Source organism: Triticum urartu, chromosome 2A (assembly GCF_056163025.1).
Source record: "Triticum urartu cultivar PI428250 chromosome 2A, HENAU_Tu73, whole genome shotgun sequence".
NCBI classification, from domain to species: Eukaryota; Viridiplantae; Streptophyta; class Magnoliopsida; order Poales; family Poaceae; genus Triticum; species Triticum urartu.
The window spans coordinates 517,890,618-517,913,044 of record NC_141874.1 but is presented as its reverse complement, the minus strand read 5'-3'; the positions used below and the strand labels follow the sequence as shown (position 1 = coordinate 517,913,044).

Genomic DNA, 22,427 nt, shown 5'->3' with positions numbered 1-22,427 from the left:
AAAATGCTTGATAAGACTTTCGATGAGTACATACCTTGATAAGATTTTGAAGGAGTTCAAAATGGATCAGTCAAAGAGGGAGTTCTTGCCTAAGTTGTAAGGTATGAAGTTGAGTAAGACTCAAAACCTAACCACGGCAGAAAATAGAAAGAGAATGAAAGTCATTCCCTATGCCTCAGCCATAGGTTCTATAAAGTATGCTATGTTGTGTACTAGACCTATTGTGTGCCTTGCCATGAGTTTGGCAAAGGGGTACGATAGTGATCCAGGAGTGGATCACTTGACAGTGGTCAAAGTTATCCTTAGTTACCTAAGAGGACTAAGGAAATATTTCTCGGTTATGGAGGTAACAAAGAGTTCGTCGTAAAGAGTTACGTAGATGCAAGCTTTTACACCGATCTGGATGACTCTGGGTCTCAATCTGGATACATATTGAAAGTGGGAGCAATTAGCTAGAGTAGCTCCATGCAGAGCATTGTAGACATAGAAAATTTGCAAAATACCACTAGTAGAAAAGGGGGCAACGGTCCAGGCCGGGTCAGCCCATTAGTCCCGGTTCAGTCTAGAACCGGGACCCATGGGGGCATTGGACCCGGTTCGCGAGCCCAGGGGGCCGGCCGGGCCACGTGGGCAATTGGTCCCGGTTCGTCTGGACCTTTTGGTCCTGGTTGGTGGGACGAACCGGGACCAATGGCCTCGCTCCTAGCCCACCACCATTGGTCCCGGTTGGTGGCTTGAACCGGGACCAAAGGCTCCCCTTTGGTCCCGGTTCATGCCACCAAACGGGACCAATGAGGTGCCTATATATACCCCCTCGCGTAAGAGCAGAGCACACTGCTCTGTTTTTTTCTGGCCGAGGGGGAGAGGGCTTGGTGGTGCTCTAGCTCACCTCCTATGCACACAAGGTGTTCGATCGAATGCCCGAGCCACAGTACTTAAGCTTTCTCCTCTCCAAGCTTGACCTTCAAGCTCCATTTTCCACAATATTTGTCTAGGTTTAGCGGTCCGTCACGCCCCGTCCCCGTCTTCACCGCCGTCGATCACCTGCGTCGAGCTCATCGCCGGCACCACCGTGGTGAGCCTCTTGTTCTTATCTTATTTTTGAAAGGAAAAAATATTCTTACTTGTATGTTTACATAGATACTTGTATTATTTTCTTCCTTTTATTATTGCATCTTATATAGTGCGATGGTTTTGGTATCCGCCCCCGTCGGCCCTCATCCTGTCTATGATTCGGATGTGGTATATATATTATCTTTACAACTATTGGTTCATTTATTGTTTATGAAAATTATGCCGACCAACGTGACATAGATTTTATTTATGTAGGATGTATGTGAATCAGAAATTCCAACCGACCCTATTGTCGAGAGGTTAAATTTAGTTGAAGAAGAAAACAATTTGTTGAAGGAAAAAATAAAAAAATTGAGGAGGAGAAGATGATATTGGAGTTGCATGTTGCGGATGTCATCGATGATCACAAGATCAAGATGGATGCAATGCGCTTGAAGATTAGAAAGATTAGAAAATATGCCATTCATACCGAGGCTTGGTATCATTATGCCGTTGGATCAATTGTTACCTTGGTTGCGATTATGATCGCATTTGTTTTCGCATTGAAATGGTTTACATAGTTTCAATGTATGGTTTTAATTAATTAGATGCTCTGGAGAGCTATATGTTGTTAGATGAGAACTATGTATGTACTTTGGTTTTAATGTGATGATGAACTTCTATTAATTTGGACACTTAATTATATATAACGCACGCAGATGAACCGGCAATGAATGTACGGTGACAGACACACCTCCGAGTACATTAAGGGTGTGCATGAGTTTCTCGATGTGGCTGAGGCAAACAAGCAGAATGGTTTTATGTGTTGTCCACGCACTGAATGTGGGAATACGAGGTCTTACTCTAACCGGAAAATCCTTCACTCCCACCTGCTTTACAAGGGTTTCATGCCACACTATAATGTTTGGACGAGGCACAGAGAAATAGGGATTATGATGGAAGACGGCGAAGAAAAAGAGTATGATGACAACTATGTGCCCCCTGAATACGGTGATGCTGCAACGGGGGGAGCTGGTGAAGATCAAGAGGAACCAGACGATGTGCCCAATGATGCTGCAACGGGTGAAGCTGCTGAAGATCAAGAGGAACCAGACGATGTGCCCGATGATGATGATCTCCGCCGAGTCATTGTCGATGCAAGGACGCAATGCGAAAGTCAAAAGGAGAAGCTGAAGTTCGATTGCATGTTAGAGGATCACAAAAAAGGGTTGTACCCCAATTGCGAAGATGGCAACACAAAGCTCGGTACCGTATTGGAATTGCTGCAGTGGAAGGCAGAGAATGCTGTGGCTGACAAAGGATTTGAGAAGCTACTAAAAATATTGAAGAAGAAGCTTCCAAAGGATAACGAATTGCCCGACAGTACATACGCAGCAAAGAAGGTCATATGCCCTCTAGGATTGGAGGTGGAGAAGATACATGCATGCCCTAATGACTGCATCCTCTACCGCGGTGCATACAAGGATCTGAACGCATGCCCGGTATGTGGTGCATTGCGGTATAAGATCAGACGAGATGACCCTGGTGATGTTGACGGCGAGCCCCCCAGGAAGAGGGTTCCTGTGAAGGTGATGTGGTATGCTCCTATAATACCACGGTTCAAACATCTGTTCAGAAACGAAGAGCATGCCAAGTTGATGTGATGGCACAGTGAGGGCCGGAAGAAAGACGGGAAGTTGAGAGCACCCGCTGACGGGTCGCAGTGGAGAAAAATCGAGAGAAAGTACTGGGATGAGTTTGCAAAGGACCCAAGGAATGTATGGTTTGCTTTTAGCACGGATGGCATTAATCCTTTCGGGGAGCAGAGCAGCAATCACAGCACCTGGCCCGTGACTCTATGTATGTATAACCTTCCTCCTTGGATGTGCATGAAGCAGAAGTTCATTATGATGCCAGTTCTCATCCAAGGCCCTAAGCAACCCGGCAACGACATTGATGTGTACCTAAGGCCATTAGTTGAAGAACTTTTACAGCTGTGGAATAGAAACGGTGTACGTACGTGGGATGAGCACAGACAAGAGGAATTTAACCTAAAGGCGTTGCTGTTCGTGACCATCAACGATTGGCCCGCTCTCAGTAACCTTTCAGGACAGACAAACAAAGGATACCACGCATGCATGCACTGTTTAGATGAAACTGAAAGTATATACCTGGACAAATGCAGGAAGAATGTGTACCTGGGCCATTGTTGATTTCTTCCGACCAACCATCAATGTCGAAAGAAAGGCAAGCATTTCAAAGGCGAGGCAGATCACCGGAAGAAGCCCGCCATGCATACCGGTGATCACGTACTTGCTATGGTCAATGATTTACACGTAATCTTTGGAACGGGTCCCGATGGACTAGCTGCTTCGAATGACGTTGAGGGACACACACCCATGTGGAAGAAGAAATCTATATTTTGGGACCTACCCTACTGGAAAGACCTAGAGGTCCACTCTTCAATCGACGTGATGCATGTGACGAAGAACCTTTGCGTGAACCTGCTAGGCTTCTTGGGCGTGTATGGGAAGACAAAAGATACACCTGAGGCACGGGAGGACCTGCAACATTTGCACGAAAAAGACGGCATGCCTCCAAAGCAGTATAAAGGTCCTGCCAGCTACGCTCTTACGAAAGAAGAGAAAGAAATCTTCTGTGAATGCCTGCTCAGTATGAAGGTCACGACTGGCTTCTCGTCGAATATAAAGGGAATAATAAATATGCCAGAGAAAAAGTTTTAGAACCTAATGTCTCATGACTGCCATGTGATTATGACGCAACTAATTCCGGTTGCATTGAGGGGGCTTCTACCGGAAAACGTACGATTAGCCATTGTGAAGCTATGTGCATTCCTCAATGCAATCTCTCAGAAGGTGATCAATCCAGAAATCGTACCAAGGCTAAGGAGTGATGTGGCGCAATGTCTTGTCAGTTTCGAGCTGGTGTTCCCACCATCCTTCTTCAATATCATGACGCACGTCCTAGTTCATCTAGTCAACGAGATTGTCATCCTGGGGCCCGTATTTCTACACAATATGTTCCCCTTTGAGAGGTTCATGGGAGTCCTAAAGAAATATGTCTGTAACCGCGCTAGGCCAGAAGGAAGCATCTCCATGGGCCATCAAACAGAGGATGTTATCGGGTTTTGTGTTGACTTCATTCCTGGCCTTAAGAAGATAGGTCTCCCTAAATCGCGGTATGAGGGGAGACTGACTGGAAAAGGCACTCTTGGAAGTGACTCAATAATACGCAGGGACGGATATTCTTGGTCTCAAGCACAGTACACAGTTCTACAAAACTCTACCTTGGTGACCCCGTATGTCGATGAACACAAGAACAGTCTGCGCTCCAAACACCCGGAGCATTGCGACGACTGGATTACATGTGAACACATCAGGACTTTTAGCAGTTGGTTGGAAACACATCTCAGAGGTCAAAACACTGTTTGTGATGAGCTGTACTTGTTGTCCAGGGGACCATCTTTGACTGTATTGACTTACAAAGGATACGAGATAAATGGGAATACATTTTACACGATCGCCCAAGATCAAAAGAGCACCAACCAAAACAGCGGTGTCCGCTTTGATGCAGCAACCGAGAGCGGAAAGGACACATATTATGGTTACGTAGTGGACATATGGGAACTTGACTACGGACATGATTTTAAGGTCCCTTTGTTTAAGTGCAAATGGGTCAATCTGTCAGGCGGCGGGGTACAGGTAGACCCACAGTACGGAATGACAATAGTGGATCTAAAAAATCTTGGGTACACTGACGAACCGTTCGTCCTAGCCAATGATGTGGCACAGGTTATCTATGTGAAGGACATGTCTACCAAACCGAGAAAAAGAAAAGATAAGGAAGCGAATACATCATACGATGAGCCAAAGCACCACATAGTTCTTTCAGGAAAAAGGGATATCCTGGGAGTGGAGGGCAAGACAGACATGTCTGAAGATTATGAAAAGTTTCATGAAATTCCTCCCTTCAATGTCAAGGCTGACCCAAGCATCCTGATAAACGATGAAGATTATCCATGGTCACGGCGCAATAAGCAAATGACACAAGCGAAGAAAAAGTGAAGACTTTCTCCCGCAACTATTATGATGATACCATGCCAACTTTGTAACACACGAGTATGCTATGCCAACTTTTTCAGAGTTCATTTGAAAACTATGAATTTAGGTCAAATTTTCTCTATAGGTGCATCTATGTTCACCTTTTAGTAAAGTTAATCACAAACTTGTGATTCACACAAATTTCAAAGAATTCAAATTTTAACTATTCAAATTTGAAAACTAATGGCACTAACAGAAAGTTTATAATTTTTCTAAAACTAATGGCACTAACAGAAAGTTTATAATTTTGCTGACCTAAAAGCAAAAAAGAATTAAAAATAAAGCAAAAAACAAAAGAAAATAAATAATATAGAAAACAAAACAAAAAAATAAAAAAATAAAAATAGCAACAATAAGTATTTTATTGTATGTAGAAACAAAATAAAATAAATAAAGCAACAAAGAAAACAAAAAAACTAAAAAGTGTTTTCAAATTTGAAAACTAATGGCACTAACAGAAAGTTTATAATTTTTCTAAAACTAAAAGCAAAAAGAATTAAAAAATAAAGCAAAAAACAAAAGAAAATAAATAATGCAGAAAACAAAACAAAAAAACTGGAAAAAAATAGGCACTAAAACCAAAAAAAAACAAAAAAATTGTTTTCAAATTTGAAAACTAATGGCACTAACAGAAAGTTTATAATTTTTGTGACCTAAAAGAAAAAAGAAATCACTAAAAAACTATGAGTATTTTGTTCTAAGTAGAAATGAAAAAATAAATAGCAAAAAAGAAAAAAATGACTATAATATTTGTTATGACTAACTAAAATTACCAAATTAAGTATAATGATAAAACACAGTAATATTAAATAGCAGGAAAAAGAATGACTCAAAAATCAATTTTTATAGTAAAGTTTTTCATAAACTAGTGATTCACACAAATTTTAAAAATTCAGATTTAAACTATTCAAATTTTAAAACTAATGGCACTAACAGAAAGTTTATAATTTTTGTGACCTAAAAGAAAAAAATTCACTAAAAACTATAAGTATTTAGTTCTAAGTAGAAATGAAAAAATAAATAGTAAAAAATGCCACCTACTGGGCCACCACGGCCTGAATACGACTAGAAGCCCATCCATGGGCCAGGATTCAGGCCCGCAAAAGGCCCAGCAGGCCCATAGGCATAGCGGTGTGAGATTAGGCCCAGAGGCCTGCAGTTCTGAGGAGTTCGATGGAGAGGGCGGGGCAGCGCTTATAAACAGGTGCGGCCGCTCCTCAGCTAGCGAGGTGGGACTAAACATCCCACCGCACCGCGGCTTTGACAGGCGCAGGCCTTTGGTCCTGGTTGGTGGCACCAACCGGGACTAAAGGGGGGCATTGGTCCCGGTTTGTGCCATGAAGCGGGACCAAAACCTTTCCTATATAACCAAACACTTGGGAAATTTCCCCCCACCCGCCATTCTTCTCCAACGCCGCCAGGCTTCTGCGCTGCTCCTCGACGCCGGCCCCTGCCCCGACGTCGCCGTCTCCTCCCCTAGCCGCCCGAGGTCGCCGTCGCCGCCCGCTCGCCGTCGGTCGTGCTCTCGCCCGACGCCGCTCCCCGCTCGCCGCCCTGCCCCGACGCGCGTCGCGCGCCCCGGCCTACCCGTCGTCGTCGCCCTGCCCCGCCCGTCGCCGTCTCCCCTGCCCTGCCCGCCGCCGTCGCCCCGGCCCGCCCGTCACCGTCGCCCTGCCCGTCCGTTGGCCCGGCCGGCGCCCCTCCCCTGTTTTTTTCATATATTATATGCTTGTGTATATTGTGTATATTGCTTCTTTGTGTATATTATGTATATATGTCAGTATATATATTGTGTATATTGCTTCTTTTAAGATTTTTTTCATATATATATGTTTGTATTTTGTATTTTGCTTTTTTATAAAAATGTATATATGTTTGTATGTTCTCTGTGTATATATGTTCATATATGCAAAAGTTAGATTTAAATATTTAGAAAAGGATTATCTATATATGTTCTCTGATTTAGTACATTTTAGGTAAGTTTAATTTCTAGAAAAGTTTTATATATTTAGGAGAGGAAAAAGGAAAATAAGAAGAGGAAAAAGGAGAAGAAGAGGAGAGGAAGAAAAGGAAGAGGAGAAGAAGAGGAGAGGAAGAAAAGGAAGAGGAGAAGTCTATTTTTTCTTCTTCTCCTCTATTCCTTTCTTCTTCTCCTCTTTTTTTCTTCTTTTTTTCTTCGATCTTCTCCTCTATTCCTTTCTTCTTCTCCTCTTTTTACTTCTTCTTCATATTCTTATGTTTTATCGGGCCTGTCGTCATCGATATACCCCTCCCGATAACTTCAACACGAGGGGGGGTCGATATACCCCCTCCCGATAACTTCAACACAAGGGGGGGTCGATATACCCCCTCCCGATAACTTCAACACGAGGGGGGTCGATATACCCCCTCCCGATAATTTCAATACGAGGGGGGGTCGATATATATACCACCTCCCGATAACTTCAACACGAGGGGGGTTCGATATACCCTAAATAGCAAGTATCGTCGGTGTGAGATACACGACGCCCGCGTCACTTGTGGGACGTGGATGTACTATCCGACACCGACGGCCACATGTATCTCACACCCACGATACTTGCTATTTAGGGTTTCCTCTACCGCTCGGCAACCCTGATTCTTTCTTCTCCTCTTTTTTTCTTCTTCTTCCTCTTTTTTTATCGGGAACGAGGGTCGTCGAGGGTCAGGGTCGCTGAGCGGTAGAGGAAACCCTAAATAGCAAGTATCGTCGATGTGAGATACATGTGGCCATCGATGTCGGACACTACATCCACGTCCCACAAGTGATGCGGGCTTTGACGCCCACATCACTTGTGGGACGTGGATGTAGTGTCTGACACCGACGGCCACATGTATCTCACACCCACGATACTTGCTATTTAGGGTTTCCTCTACCGCTCGGCGACCCTCGACGACCCTCGTTCCCAATAAAAAAAGAGGAAGAAGAAGAAAAAAAAGAGGAGAAGAAAGAATAGAGGAGTTCTTACACCTCTATTCTTTCTTCTCCTATTTTTTTTCTTCTTCATCTTCTTTTTTTATCCTTGAAGTGTTGTCGAGGCCACCCCAAACCCTAGAGAGCAGCGTCAAGGCCACCCCAAACCCTAGAGAAGCAGCGTCGAGGCCACTAATTAATATTAGTTCTACGTTTGCCACTAATATATCCATCTGTCATGTTTGAATAATAATTGCCATGTTGTAAATATTTGTAGAAACTATGGACACCGCCCGAGATGAAGTACAAGAAGAGTTGTTGAGGGACATAATCGCACGAGGAAGTGATGCCGTCTGCTCATTGTTTCTCAATGACACCGATGGTCTGGAAGCAGCTGGCTATGATTATGATGGCTCCGGTGACATAATGCCGGTGCAAAAAGGAGACCGTGAGGACGGCTCCGGTGACCCAATGTCGGTGCAAGAAGGAGACCGTGATGACGTCTCCGGTGACCGAACCGAGTCCGGCCAGGTATATATATTAGTTAAGCTTCTGCTGACTAGCTAATTGATGCATTCATTGTTTTGGTATGTACACATATTAATTAAGTCTTTGTTCTTTTTTCTAGCCCTCCGGATCGAGCACAACTTCGGTAAAGAGACGAGGCCCGAAGAAAAAGTTGAGCTCGGATGAAAAGTTTGAGATCATAGCAATCGTGCCCGACGGCCAACCGATTGAACCCCTCCGGACAAAGAGCGCATTTGTTGCTCAGTGCGGGGTTTTGGTTAGGGACAAGAGCCCGATCAGCATCTAGCAATGGTTAAAGCCGGCTACAGATGACCCTGAGGTGTCTTATGTCAATGATATGCAGAAAAATGATCTTTGGACTGAACTGAAGGCAAATTTCACCCTACCGCCAGAGGATGATCCGGAGAAGCCAGTTAAAGAGCAATTAATCAAGTCTTTTGCTCTTAAGAGGATGGCAAAACTATTCAAGAGGTGGAAAAAAGAGCTGAATAAGTTTGTCGAAAATAAAGAGACACCAGAATTCAAGGGCAGATATGAGAAGATCAGAGATCACTGGCCCGCATTTGTGGCCCACAAGACATCGGAAAAGAGTAAGAAGATGTCGGCAACAAACAAGCAAAATGCTGCGAATAAGAAGCATCACCATCGCATGGGGTCAGGTGGCTACATCGTAGCCTGGCCTAAGTGGGCCAAGATTGAGAATGATCTGGTTGATAAAGGGATCGAACCAGAGACAATTAACTGGCCAGACCGTTGCCGGACTTGGTTCTTCGGGGCTGGCGGAACCTTGGACCCTGTATCAGGGAAGTGCATTTGGACGAACGATCAAATGGACATACCAGTCAAGAAGCTTCGGCAGTATATCGAAGCAGCGCAGCAAGGGATGTTCATTCCAGATAGAGAGAACGACGAGCTCACAATGGCCCTTGGGAATCCTGAGCACCCTGGATGGACACGAGGCATGCCAGGCTCCATTCCACGGAAGGTTGCGTTTCTGGACGCAGGCGGTTACAAATTCCACGAGAGGAGGAAGAAAGTGGAGCAGACCCAACTGCAGGCGCTGCACGCTAGGGTACAAGCGATAGAGGAACGAGAAGCAAATTGCAGCAAACGAACTGCCGAAGCTTCCCCCGAAGCTACCCCGCCATCTCAGCGGAGAAGCAGCATGGCTTCCACCGAGCTGCTTCAGCCGGAGCATGTCTTGACGGCTCCTGCCAGCTATCCCGTGGATGCTATCACGGAGTCTCAAAATTGCCACCTTATAACGCAATGGATTAATATGAAGGTCAAGGCGGCTGTTGGCTCTGTTTTTCCTACTGAACCCGGTGCAACTTTTCACTGCAGGCCGATTCCAGAAGGATATGCTAGGGTGATGGTGGATGAAATAACGGAGGGATTTGTGGACCTCCAGCTTGACCACTCTATCAGTGAAGGGGAGACTCGGCTGGGTTCTGCTCTGAAGACTCCATGCCTATGGCGGAAGGAGGTCATCAACCTTCTGAACTGGATGCCTCCGTCTCCTCCTCCTCCTCCGGCGAGTCAAGGCACTCCGCCTCCTCCACCGCCTCCTCCTCCGGCGAGTTACGACCAGGGCACTCGTCCGGCTCCTTCTCCGGCGCGTGGCGGCACTCCGCCTCCTTCTCCGCCTGCGCCGGCACGCCCGAGTAGCCAGCCTCCTCCTTCTCCGCCTCGTCAGCAAGGGCGGAAGAGACCTACCGCCGCTCCGGCTGCTCCAGCGCGTCGTAGTCCTTCTCCTCTGCCTTGTAAGCAAGTAAAGAAGACAACCGCTCCGTCTGCTCTGCCGGCGTCTAGCAGTACAACCAGAGGCGGGAGGACATACAGATTCGGTCCTTCTTTGAAGACTCCAGAGAAGTTACCATACGAGAGGACCCCGGAGGAGAACACCGAGATCGCGCGAGAAGAAGTGAGGAACTTCTTTGAAGGGGTGAAAGCAAAGAAACATCCACCTCCGGAGGAGAAGGTAGATCCGGTGAAAGCGAAGCGCACTCTGGCTGCCCTGACAAAACCACCCAAGTCTCCGCCGAAAGGAAACTATGAGCGCATTATTGGAAAGGAATTTGCTGAAGCGGAGCGGTCGGGAAGTACTGCCAGTGATCAAAGGCTGAAAGAACGACGAGCTGGGAAACAAATTTCCTAGCTCGGCGAACAAGCGAAGCAATCGTGCCCCCCGCTCAAGGTGCCTAGTGACATCATTGCTAATGATCCGAGGATGGTGCCCGGTTATAGCAATCTTGGAGATTACCTGCCCGACGATGTACATTATGATTTCTTGGAGGTGCAGATACAAAGATACGAGTGCGGGAAGCCTCTCGTCAAAGATGAAAGATCTCTATCAATGATGATGCGAAGATTGCATGATTGGTACTTGAAAATCTGCAGAGAGTCTGGGGGAGGAGTACTTTGTATGTGAGAGTTAAAAAGGAGCACGACCTCATTGGAATTGACCTGTTTTCTGTTCCATTTGAGGAGTTCTTTCAGTTTTTCAATCAATTGGCCCTCGATAAAGCAACGGTCACCTGCTACTGTCTATAAGTAGTACTACTTCTGTCATTAAGTCTCTCTATATAGCTCAGCTCTTTCATTGCATGTATTTATAATTATCCTGACTATATTATGTAGATTGAAGATCGTCGAATTGAAGAAAAGACAAGTCGGTGATATTGGGTTCATTAACACATATCTCATAGATGCAACTGAGGTTAAATTTCATGCCGCAGATACCGAGGCCAACTTGCTACGATCGTTGGTAATAAATGAAAACAAAGATATAATACTCTTTCCTTACAACTTCAAGTGAGTGTTACTGTCTTGTGCATATTCGGTTTCCCTTATATATTAGTCAAGGTTATAGTAATGTAATTGTTGAGTTATGCATGCGTGTGCAGTTTCCACTATATTCTCCTAGAGATTAAGCTTGAGCAGGGACTAGTAACCGTCTTAGACTCAAGATGAAAAGATCCCCAGGACTATGCGGACATGACTGAAATGCTCGAGAAGTAAGTTAAATCGATCATTATCCACCATATCAGCAAGTTTGTTCATTTCCTGATATATCAAGTAATTGTTTTCTTTGTCTGGCAGGGTTTGGAAAAAATACACCAAAAAAGCTCCGGGACTCCCGAAGAAGCTGCAATTTAGACACCCGAAAGTAAGTATTATAGTAGCATGTTCCGCGCATCTCCTATTGATTCAAGCGCTAGTTTCTTCAATACCATTTGGCATTCTTGCTTATCAGTTTGATTGACCTCTATTTCTTGTAAAGTGTTTGTGGCAGGAACAAGGGAATGATTTCTATGGATACTACGTTTGCGAGTCCATCCGCCACACGACCTGTGAGCGGGGCTACTCTGACGAACAATATGAAGTGCGTAAATAACAACATTCACAATTTTATTTTATTACCATCATTTGTGTTGAGTTTCATTCATTCATATATATATGTATTGACCCCCTTCTTCAAATTAGATGTTTCGGAAGCGGGATGAACTCCTAACACCAGCTTGCATGCGAGCAATTCAAGAGGAATTGGTGGCATTCTTTCTTGACCACGTGATCGCTGAAGATGGAGAATACTATGTGGACCATGAGTCCGTATGTTAGGAGATTATATTTGTAAGAGATAATTATTGTATATATGTAGCCGGTAGTGTCGGATAGATATACGAGAACTTGTTGTTCGACCAATCTCTCGGAGAAGGAGAGGTGGTCGATATCACTTCTCTCTGTATGCATATATGTTCATGACGATCTTCTGTTTCCTTCGTTTGCTTACTAGCTAGCTAGCGTGTCTAGTCCTCTCTATATGTATGTATAGTACGTAGCGTCGACCAAGCACGGACATAAGAGAGGACACTTCTCTCTATTAATTATAGCTAGCTAACACAATATATGAAACACCTAAATTAACCCCCCAAAACCCCCAACCCCCCCGCCCCGCCCCCTTCAAAAAAACAAAAACCCCAACCACAGAAATGCTGACGCGTGGATGCCTATTGGTCCCGGCTGGTGCCACCAACCGGGACCAAAGGCCCTCCTACCTGGGCTCCATGCACAGGCCACGTGGAGGCCCATCTGTCCCAGTTCTGGATTGAACCGGGACTAAAGGGACAGGGCATTAGTACTGACCCTTTAGTCCCGGTTCAGGAACCGGGACAAAAGGCACTTACGAACCGGGACAATAGGCCCTTTTTCTACTAGTGTACATAGGGCTCTGAATATGATAGACCCGTTGACTAAAATTCTCTCACAAGCAAAACATGATCACACCTTAGTACTCTTCGGGTGTTAATCACATAGTGATGCGAACTTGATTATTGACTCTAGTAAACCCTTTGGGTGTGAGTCACATGGCGATGTGAACTAATCACATAAAGATGTGAACTATTGGTGTTAAATCACATGACGATGTGAACTAGATTATTGACTCTAGTGCAAGTGGGAGACTGAAGGAAATATGCCCTAGAGGCAATACTAAAGTTGTTATTTATATTTCCTTATATCATGATAAATTGTTTATTATTTATTCTAGAATTGTATTAACCGGAAACTTGATACTTGTGTGGATACATAGACAAAACAAAGTGTCCCTAGTATGCCTCTACTTGACTAGCTCGTTAATCAAAGATGGTTAAGTTTCCTGATCATAGACATGTGTTGTCATTTGATGAACGGGATCACATCATTAGGAGAATGATGTGATTGACAAGACCCATCCGTTAGCTGATACGTCTCCAACGTATCTATAATTTTTGATTGTTCCATGCTATTATATTATCTGTTTTGGATGTTTAATGGGCTTTATTATACACTTTTATATTATTTTTGGGACCAACCTACTAACCCAAGGCCCAGTGCAAATTGCTATTTTTTTGCCTATTTCAGCGTTTCGCAGAAAAGGAATATCAAACGGAATCCAAACGGAATGAAACCTTCGGGAGAGTTATTTTTGGAACAAACATTATCCAGGGGACTTGGAGTAGACGTCAAGAAAAGAGCAAGGTGGCCACGAGGCAGGGAGGCGCGCCTGCCCCCCTGGGCGAGCCCCCCATCCTTGCGGGCCTCTCGCAGCTCCACCGACCTACTTCTTCCTCCTATATATATCCATATACCCCAAAAACATCCAGGAGAACCACGAAACCCTATTTCCACCGCCGCAACCTTCTGTACCCAAGAGATCCCATCTTGGGGCCTTTTCCGGAGCTCCGCCGGAGGGGGAATCGATCACGGAGGGCTTCTACATCAACACCATAGCCTCTCCGATGATGTGTGAGTAGTTTACCACAGACCTTCGGGTCCATAGTTATTAGCTAGATGGCTTCTTCTCTCTCTTTGGATCTCAATACAAAGTTCTCCTCGATCTTCTTGGCGATCTATTTGATGTAATTCTTTTTGCGGCGTGTTTGTCAAGATCCGATGAATTGTGGGTTTATGATCAAGATTATCTATGAAAAATATTTGATTCTTCTCTGAAATCTTTTATAGTATTTGTGGCGAAGACACCATGCATAATTTATCATACATGTCACTCTTGATTCATTGCCCTTCCCGGTACACTGCCGGAGGCATTCATATAGAGTCATATTTTGTTCTAGTATCGAGTTGTAATCATTGAGTTGTAAATAAATAGAAGTGTGATGATCATAATTAATAGAGCACTATCCCAAATTAAGAGAAGGGGGAGGCCAAAAAAAGAAAAGGCCCCAAAAAAGAGAAATAAAAAGGGACAATGCTACTATACTTTTTTTCCACACTTCTGCTTCAAAGTACCACCATGATCGTGATGATAGAGAGTCTCTTGTTTTGTCACTTTCATATACTAGTTGTAATTTTTCATTATAGAACTTGGCTTGTATATTCCAACAATGGGCCTCCTCAAGTGCCCTAGGTCTTCGTGAGCAAGCAAGTTGGATGCACACCCACTTAGTTTCTTTTGTTGAGCTTTCATACATTTATAGCTCTAGTGCATCCGTTGCATGGCAATCCCTACTCCTTGCATTGACATCAATTGATGGGCATCTCCCTAGCCCGTTGATTAGCCGCGTCGATGTGAGGCTTTCTCCTTTTTTGTCTTCTCCACATAACCCCCATCATTATATTCTATTCCACCCATAGTGCTATATCCATGGCTCACGCTCATGTATAGAGTGAAAATTGAAAAAAGTTTGAGATTACTACATTATGAAACAATTGCTTGGCTTGTCATCGGGGTTGTGCATGATGAGAGCATTCTTGTGTGACGAAAATGGAGCATGACTAAACTATATGATTTTGTAGGGATGAACTTTCTTTGGCCATGTTATTTTGAGAAGACATGATTGCTTAGATAGTATGCTTGAAATATTATTATTTTTATGTCAATACTGAACTTTTGTCTTGAATCTTCCGGATCTGAATATTCATCCCACAATAAAGAAAATTACATTGAGAATTATGCTAGGTAGCATTCCACATCACGAATTCTATTTTTATCATTTACCTACTCGACGACGAGCAGGAATTAAGCTTGGGGATGCTTGATACGTCTCCAACGTATCTACAATTTTTTATTGTTCCATGCTATTATATTATCTGTTGTGTATGTTTAATGGGCTTTATTATACACTTTTATATTATTTTTGGGACCAACCTACTAACCCAAGGCCCAGTGCAAATTGCTTTTTTTTTGCCTATTTCAGTGTTTCGCAGAAAAGGAATATCAAACGGAATCCAAACGGAATGAAACCTTCGGCAGAGTTATTTTGGAACAAACATGATCCAGGGGACTTGGGGTAGACGTCAAGACAGGAGCGAGGTGGCCACGGGGCAGGGAGGCGTGCCTTCCCCCTGGGCGAGCCCCCCATCCTTGTGGGCCTCTCGCAGCTCCACCGATCTACTTCTTCCTCCTATATATATCCATATACCCCAAAAACATCCAGGAGAACCACGAAACCCTATTTCCACCGCCGCAACCTTCTGTACCCAAGAGATCCCATCTTGGGGCCTTTTTCGGAGCTCCGCCGGAGGGGGAATCGATCACGGAGGGCTTCTACATCAACACCATAGCCTCTCCGATGATGTGTGAGTAGTTTACCACAGACCTTTGGGTCCATAGTTATTAGCTAGATGGCTTCTTCTCTCTCTTTGGATCTCAATACAAAGTTCTCCTCGATCTTCTTGGCGATCTATTTGATGTAATTCTTTTTGCGGCGTGTTTGTCAAGATCCGATGAATTGTGGGTTTATGATCAAGATTATCTATGAACAATATTTGATTCTTCTCTGAAATCTTTTATGTATGATTTGTTATCTTTGCAAGTCTCTTCGAATTATCAGTTTGGTTTGGCCTACTAGATTGATCTTTCTTGCAATGGGAGAAGTGCTTAGCATTGGGTTCAATCTTGCGGTGTCCTTTCCCAGTGACAGCAGGGGCAACAAGGCATGTATTGTATTGTTGCCATCGAGGATAAAAAGATGGGGTTTATATCATATTTCTTGAGTTTATCCCTCTACATCATGTCATCTTGCCTAATGCGTTACTCTGTTCTTATGAACTTAATACTCTAAATGCATACTGGATAGTGGTCGATGTGTGGAGTAATAGTAGTAGATGCAGAATCGTTTCGGTCTACTTGACGCAGACGTGATGACTATATACATGATCATGCCTAGATATTCTCATGATTATGCACTTTTCTATCAATTGCTCAACAGTAATTTGTTTATGCACCGTATTACTTATGCTATCTTGAGAGAAGCCACTAGTGAAACCTATGGCCCACGGGTCTATTTTCCATCATATAAGTTTCCAATCTATTTTATTTTGCAATCTTTATTTTCCAATCTATATAATAAAAATACCAAAAATATTTATCTGATTATCTCTATCAGATCTCACTCTCGTAAGTGACCGTGAAGGGATTGACAACCCCTTTATCGCGTTGGTTGCGAGGTTCTTATTTGTTTGTGTAGGTGCGATGTGACTTGCGTGTAGTCTCCTACTGGATTGATACCTTGGTTCTCAAAAACTGAGGGAAATACTTACGCTACTTTGCTGCATCACCCTTTCCTCTTCGAGGGAAAACCAACGCAGTGCTCAAGAGGTAGCATTAGCTCAGCATAATGATCGTTAAGTTTTATTGTTACTGCTTTCTTCATGACTAATACATATTCCTCTGACTATGAGATTATGCAACTCCCGAATACCGGTGGAACACTTTGTGTGCTATCAAACGTCATAACGTAACTGGGTGATTATAAAGATGCTCCACAGGTGTCTCCGAAGGTGTTTGTTGGGTTGGCATAGATCGAGATTAGGATTTGTCACTCCGTGTATCGGAGAGGTATCTCTGGGCCCTGTCGATAATGCACATCACTATAAGCCTTGCAAGCAACGTGACTAATGAGTTAGTTGTGGGATGATGCCTTAAGGAATGAGTAAAGAGACTTGTCGGTAACGAGATTGAACTAGGTATGATGATACCGACGATCGAATCTCAGACAAGTAACATACCGATGACAAAGGGGATAACTTATGTTGTTCTGCGGTTTGACCGATAAAGATCTTCGTAGAATATGTAAGAGCCAATATGAGCATCCAGGTTCCTCTATTGGTTATTGACCGGAGATGTGTCTCGGTCATGTCTACATAGTTCTTGAACCCGTAGGGTCCGCACACTTAACGTTCGTTGACGGTTTGTATTATGAGTTTTGTGTTTTGATCAACCGAACTTTGTTTGGAGTCCCGGATGAGATCACGGACATGACGAGGAGTCTCGAAATGGTTGAGACATAAAGATTGATACATTGGAAGGTTGCATTTGGACATCGGAATGGTTCCGAGTGATTCGGGCATTTTTCCGGAGTACCGGGAGGTTACCGGAACCCCTCGGGAGAAGTATTGGGTCTAGTTGGCCTTATTGGAGGAGAGGAGAAAGGGCCACAAGAGAGGGGCGCGCCCTCCCCTTGCCCAAACCGAATTGGACTAGGGGAGGGGGCGGGCCCCCTCTTTCCTTCGCCCTCTCTCTCCCTTCCCTTTCCCTCCAATGGAAGAAAGGAAAAGGGGGGCGAATCCTACTTAGACTAGGAGTCCAAGTAGGACGCCCCCCTTGGCGCGCCCAACCTGGCCGGCCTCCTCTCTCCCTCCCTCCTTTATATACGTGGCCAGGGGGCACCCCAATTGCACAACAGACAATCTCTTAGCCATCTGTGGTGCCCCTCTCCAAAGTTACACACCCCGATCATATCATCGTAGTACTTAGGTGAAGCCCTGCGCCAGTAACTTCATCATCACCGTCACCACGCTGTCGTGCTAACGGAAATCTCCCTCGGCCTCAACTAGATCAAGAGTTCGAGGGACGTCACTGTCGGTGTCAAAACTGGCGGATCTCGGGTAGGGGGTCCCTAAGTGTGCGTCTAAGGTTGATGGTAACAGGAGACAGGGGACACGATGTTTACCCAGGTCCGGGCCCTCTCTATGGAGGTAATACCCTACTTCCTGCTTGATTGATCTTGAAGAATATGAGTATTACAAGAGTTGATCTACCACGAGATCGTAATGGCTAAATCCCTCGAAGTCTAGCCTATATGATTATGATCGTCTCTGCCTCTACGGACTAAACCCTCCGGTTTATATAGACACCGAAGGGGACTAGGGTTATACAAAGTCAGTTATAGAGAAAGGAATCTTCATATCCGAACGCCAAACTTGCCATCCACGCCGAGGAGAATCCCATCCGGACACGGGTGAGAGTCTTCGGTCTTGTATCTCCATAGCCCATCAGTCCGGCCCATGTCCAACAGGCCGGACGCCTGAGGACCCCTTAGTCCACGACTCCCTCAGTAGCCCCAAAACCAGGCTTCAATGACAAGGTGTTCGGTGCGCAGATTGTCTTCTGCATTGCAAGGCGGGTTCCTCCTCCGAATACTCCAACACAGTCTTCGAACACAATGAACATGTCCGGATCTGCAAAACAAGTACCACACACCACCACAGAGAGTATAATATTTCACGAGGCCAATCTGCTGACAACTTTTTTGTAACGTGACATCACGTCCCTGCTCGATTATTATTTCGAACCGTTTTTCGGCTTGCCGCTCCATATTTCGAGATGCGGCTTTATTGGCACGTCTTGTCAAAGCAGGGATTGTGTCCCCTTATTGCAGGATTCTCATCAATATGGGTATGGGTAATCCAACGTGCCACCTGCACAGCCCCTGGGAAATAGGCGAGTTTTATGGCGAGTGGGGAGCCGCTTGATATTCACTGCCTTTATAAGGAGATAAGGATTCACCTGTTTCACCCACACCTTCTCTCTTTCCGCCTACCCACTCTCGAGCTCTAGTGCCCAAGTTCTCATCTTTTCTGCCTCAAGAAAGCACTCCGACCATGTCCGGAGTGCAGGGCAAGTGGATGGTCTTGATACGTCTCCAACGTATCTATAATTTTTGATTGCTCCATGCTATATTATCTACTGTTTTGGACTATATTGGGCTTTATTTTCCACTTTTATATTATTTTTGGGACTAACCTATTAACTGGAGGCCCAGCCCAGAATTGCTGTTTTTTTGCCTATTTCAGTGTTTCGAAGAAACGGAATATCAAACGGAGTCCAAACAGAATAAAATCTTCGGGAACGTGATTTTCTCACCGAACGTAATCCAGGAGACTTGGACCCTGCTCCAAGGAACAAAAGAGGCGGTCACGAGGGTGGGTGGCGCCCCCCCTAGGGCGTGCCCCCTGCCTCGTGGGCCCCTCGTTGCTCCTCCGACGTACTTCTTCCTCCTATATATACACACGTACGCCCAAACGATCAGAGGAGGAGCCAAAAACCTAATTCCACTGCCGCAACTTTCTGTATCCACGAGATCCCATCTTGGGGCCTGTTCCGGAGCTCCGCCGGAAGAGGGCCGTCATCACGGAGGGCTTCTACATCATCATAGCCTCTCCGATGAAGTGTGAGTAGTTTACCTCAGACCTTCGGGTCCATAGTTAGTAGCTAGATAGCTTCTTCTCTCTCTTTGAATCTCAATACAAAGTTCTCCCCCTCTCTTGTGGAGATCTATTCGATGTAATCTTCTTTTTGCGATGTGTTTGTTGAGACCGATGAATTATGGGTTTATGATCAAGTCTATCTATGAATAATATTTGAATCTTCTCTGAATTCTTTTATGTATGATTGGTTATCTTTGCAAGTCTCTTCGAATTATTCGTTTGGTTTGGCCAACTAGATTGGTAGTTCTTGCCATGGGAGAAGTGCTTAGCTTTGGGTTCGATCTTGCGGTGTCCTTACCCAGTGACAGAAGGGGCAGCAAGGCACGTATTGCATTGTTTCCATCGAGGATAACAAGATGGGGTTTATTTCATATTGCATCAATTTATCTCTCTACATCATGTCATCTTGCTTAAGGTGTTACTCTATTTTTAACTTAATACTCTAGATGCATGCTGGATAGCGGTCGATGAGTGGAGTAATAGTAGTAGATGCAGAATCGTTTTGATCTACTTGTCACGGACGTGATGCCTATATACATGATCATGCCTAGATATTCTCATAACTATGCTCAATTCTGTCAATTGCTCAATAGTAATTTGTTCACCCACCGTAGAATACTTATGCTCTTGAGAGAAGACACTAGTGAAACCTATGGCCCCCGGGTCTATTCTCATCATATCAATCTCCATCACTTTAATCTTGCTTTGCTTTTTATTTTGCTTTTACTTTTTACTTTGCATCTTTATACCAAAAATACCAAAAATATTATATCTATCAGATCTCACTCTCGTAAGTGACCGTGAAGGGATTGACAACCCCTAATCGCGTTGGTTGCGAGTAGCTATCGCTTTGTGCAGGTACGAGGGACTTGAACGTCGGCTCCTACTGGATTGATACCTTGGTTCTCAAAAACTGAGGGAAATACTTATGCTACTCTGCTGCATCATCCCTTCCTCTTCGGGGAAAACCAACGCAAGCTCAAGACGTAGCAGGCCTCCACCGTTAAGGAGAAGGACATCGCCCAGCTTCGGGAGGCCGAATATTTGGCTAAGGAGGTCGCCTATCAGCTTCCGACCGAGGGACAGATCGTCCCTACCCCGAAGCCCCATGAGAGGGTAGTTTTTATCCCCCACTTCGTCTGCAGGCTAGGATTTCCACTCCACCCCTTCGTCCGCGGGCTCATGTTCTACTATGGGCTAGATTTCCATGATTTGGCCCCAAATTTCTTCCTCACCATCTCGGCATTCATCGTCGTGTGTGAGGCTTTCCTCCGCACCCAACCCCACTTTGGATTGTGGCTGAAGACCTTCAATGTGAAGCCGAAGGTGGTGGGCGGAGAACACACAAAGTGCGGGGCGCCTTGGTGAGCAAAATGCCCAACGTCCTGTGGCCCAAAGGCACCTTCATGGAGACCGTCAAGGGGTGGCAGAAGTTGTGGTTCTACGTCACAGAGCCCCGCGACACTACATGGGCCGCGGCTCCCGAATTCAAATCCAGGGCCCCAATGCGGCTTACCTCCTGGCAAGAGAAAGGCCTAGATTGGTCTTCGTCGGAAGAGCTGACCGCGCTCCAGACACGCATCAAGAGCATGATGGACAAGAACATCAAGCTTGTCGATGTGATTCAGGTGATGCTAGTTCACCGGATCCTTCCATGCCAGAACCGGGCTTGCCACCTATGGGAGTTCAATCCGGCCGAGCACAAGACCTTGCAATGGTTCTTCGGAACTAGGCACGAAGATATATGGAAGGTGCTCTTCAAGGCCAATGAGACGTGGCCGAAGACGACCGAGGACCGTGGGCACGACCTAGCCCATCCCGCCAGTTCGGTAAGTTTTCCGTGTTTCAAAGTGTATCCCTTACTTTCTTACTCAAGGAGGATATCCGAACTTCCATATTTGTCTTTTCAGAGTTGGACGAAGAAGGCGGAGCAGATTCAGTGTCCGGCTCCGCTACCCGAGGACCCAGCCATCCCGCTTCTGACGAAGATGCTGGTTTCGGCGCCCTACAAGGCATCGGAGAAGAAGGCCAAGAAGAAGGCCAAGGGGACCAGAGGTGGCCTTCGTCCCAAGGGTACTTCAGACGTGGCGTCCGAAGACGCCGAAACCCACTCCGCCGCCGAAGATGCCGAGGAGGAGGAAGAGGAAGAATAAAGCAACTCCCCCCACCCTGAGCGGGGAATGAAGAAGAGGGCGGCCTCCACAAATCTGGAGGCGGAGCATCCAAGAAGGGGAAGGTCTCCCTCGCGGATAGCTCCGCTTGGGACGTCGACAGCAGCCCAGAGCGGCACCCCCGAGATAAGCCCCTGGCTGAATCGTGAGTATTCAAAGACCGTGATGCATTCATATATCAGCCTCTTTACTTCATAATTTTAACATGTTGAATCATGTACTTGCAGTCCGGCTCGTTCCGCCCTCGAGCGATCCTCATCTTCAGGGAACTCGCTGGACCCGAAGGTGATGGACAGCGGGTCCCTTCACGCGGCCTCCTCTCCCAGGGCCATGGATGACACCGAGGTGTTGTCCCGAAGGATCCCAGGCCAGGGAGAGACGCAGGAGGCCATCGGGGCGGCACCAGAGAGCGAGACCTCGTCCGCCGGACACATGGGGGAGCAGATCCCCATGGAGACTGGCGATGGGGTCCATGTCCCATTTGGCCCTCGGCCGAATACGGTCCCGGAGACCTATACGGCTCCGGAGTCCGGCGAGCAGCCTCCCTCGTCGGAAGGAGGTGTGCCCATTGCGCCGGTGACCTCTGTCCAACCAGACGCATTGGATACTCTACTGGAAGCGCTGTGAAGCGCT

At 45.6% G+C, this 22,427-nt stretch overlaps 1 pseudogene; it reads left to right on the top strand.

The window, feature by feature from the left end:
- Nucleotides 1-1,772: 1,772 nt before the first annotated feature.
- Nucleotides 1,773-21,776, top strand: LOC147985701 (uncharacterized; annotated as a pseudogene).
- Nucleotides 21,777-22,427: the final 651 nt, after the last annotated feature.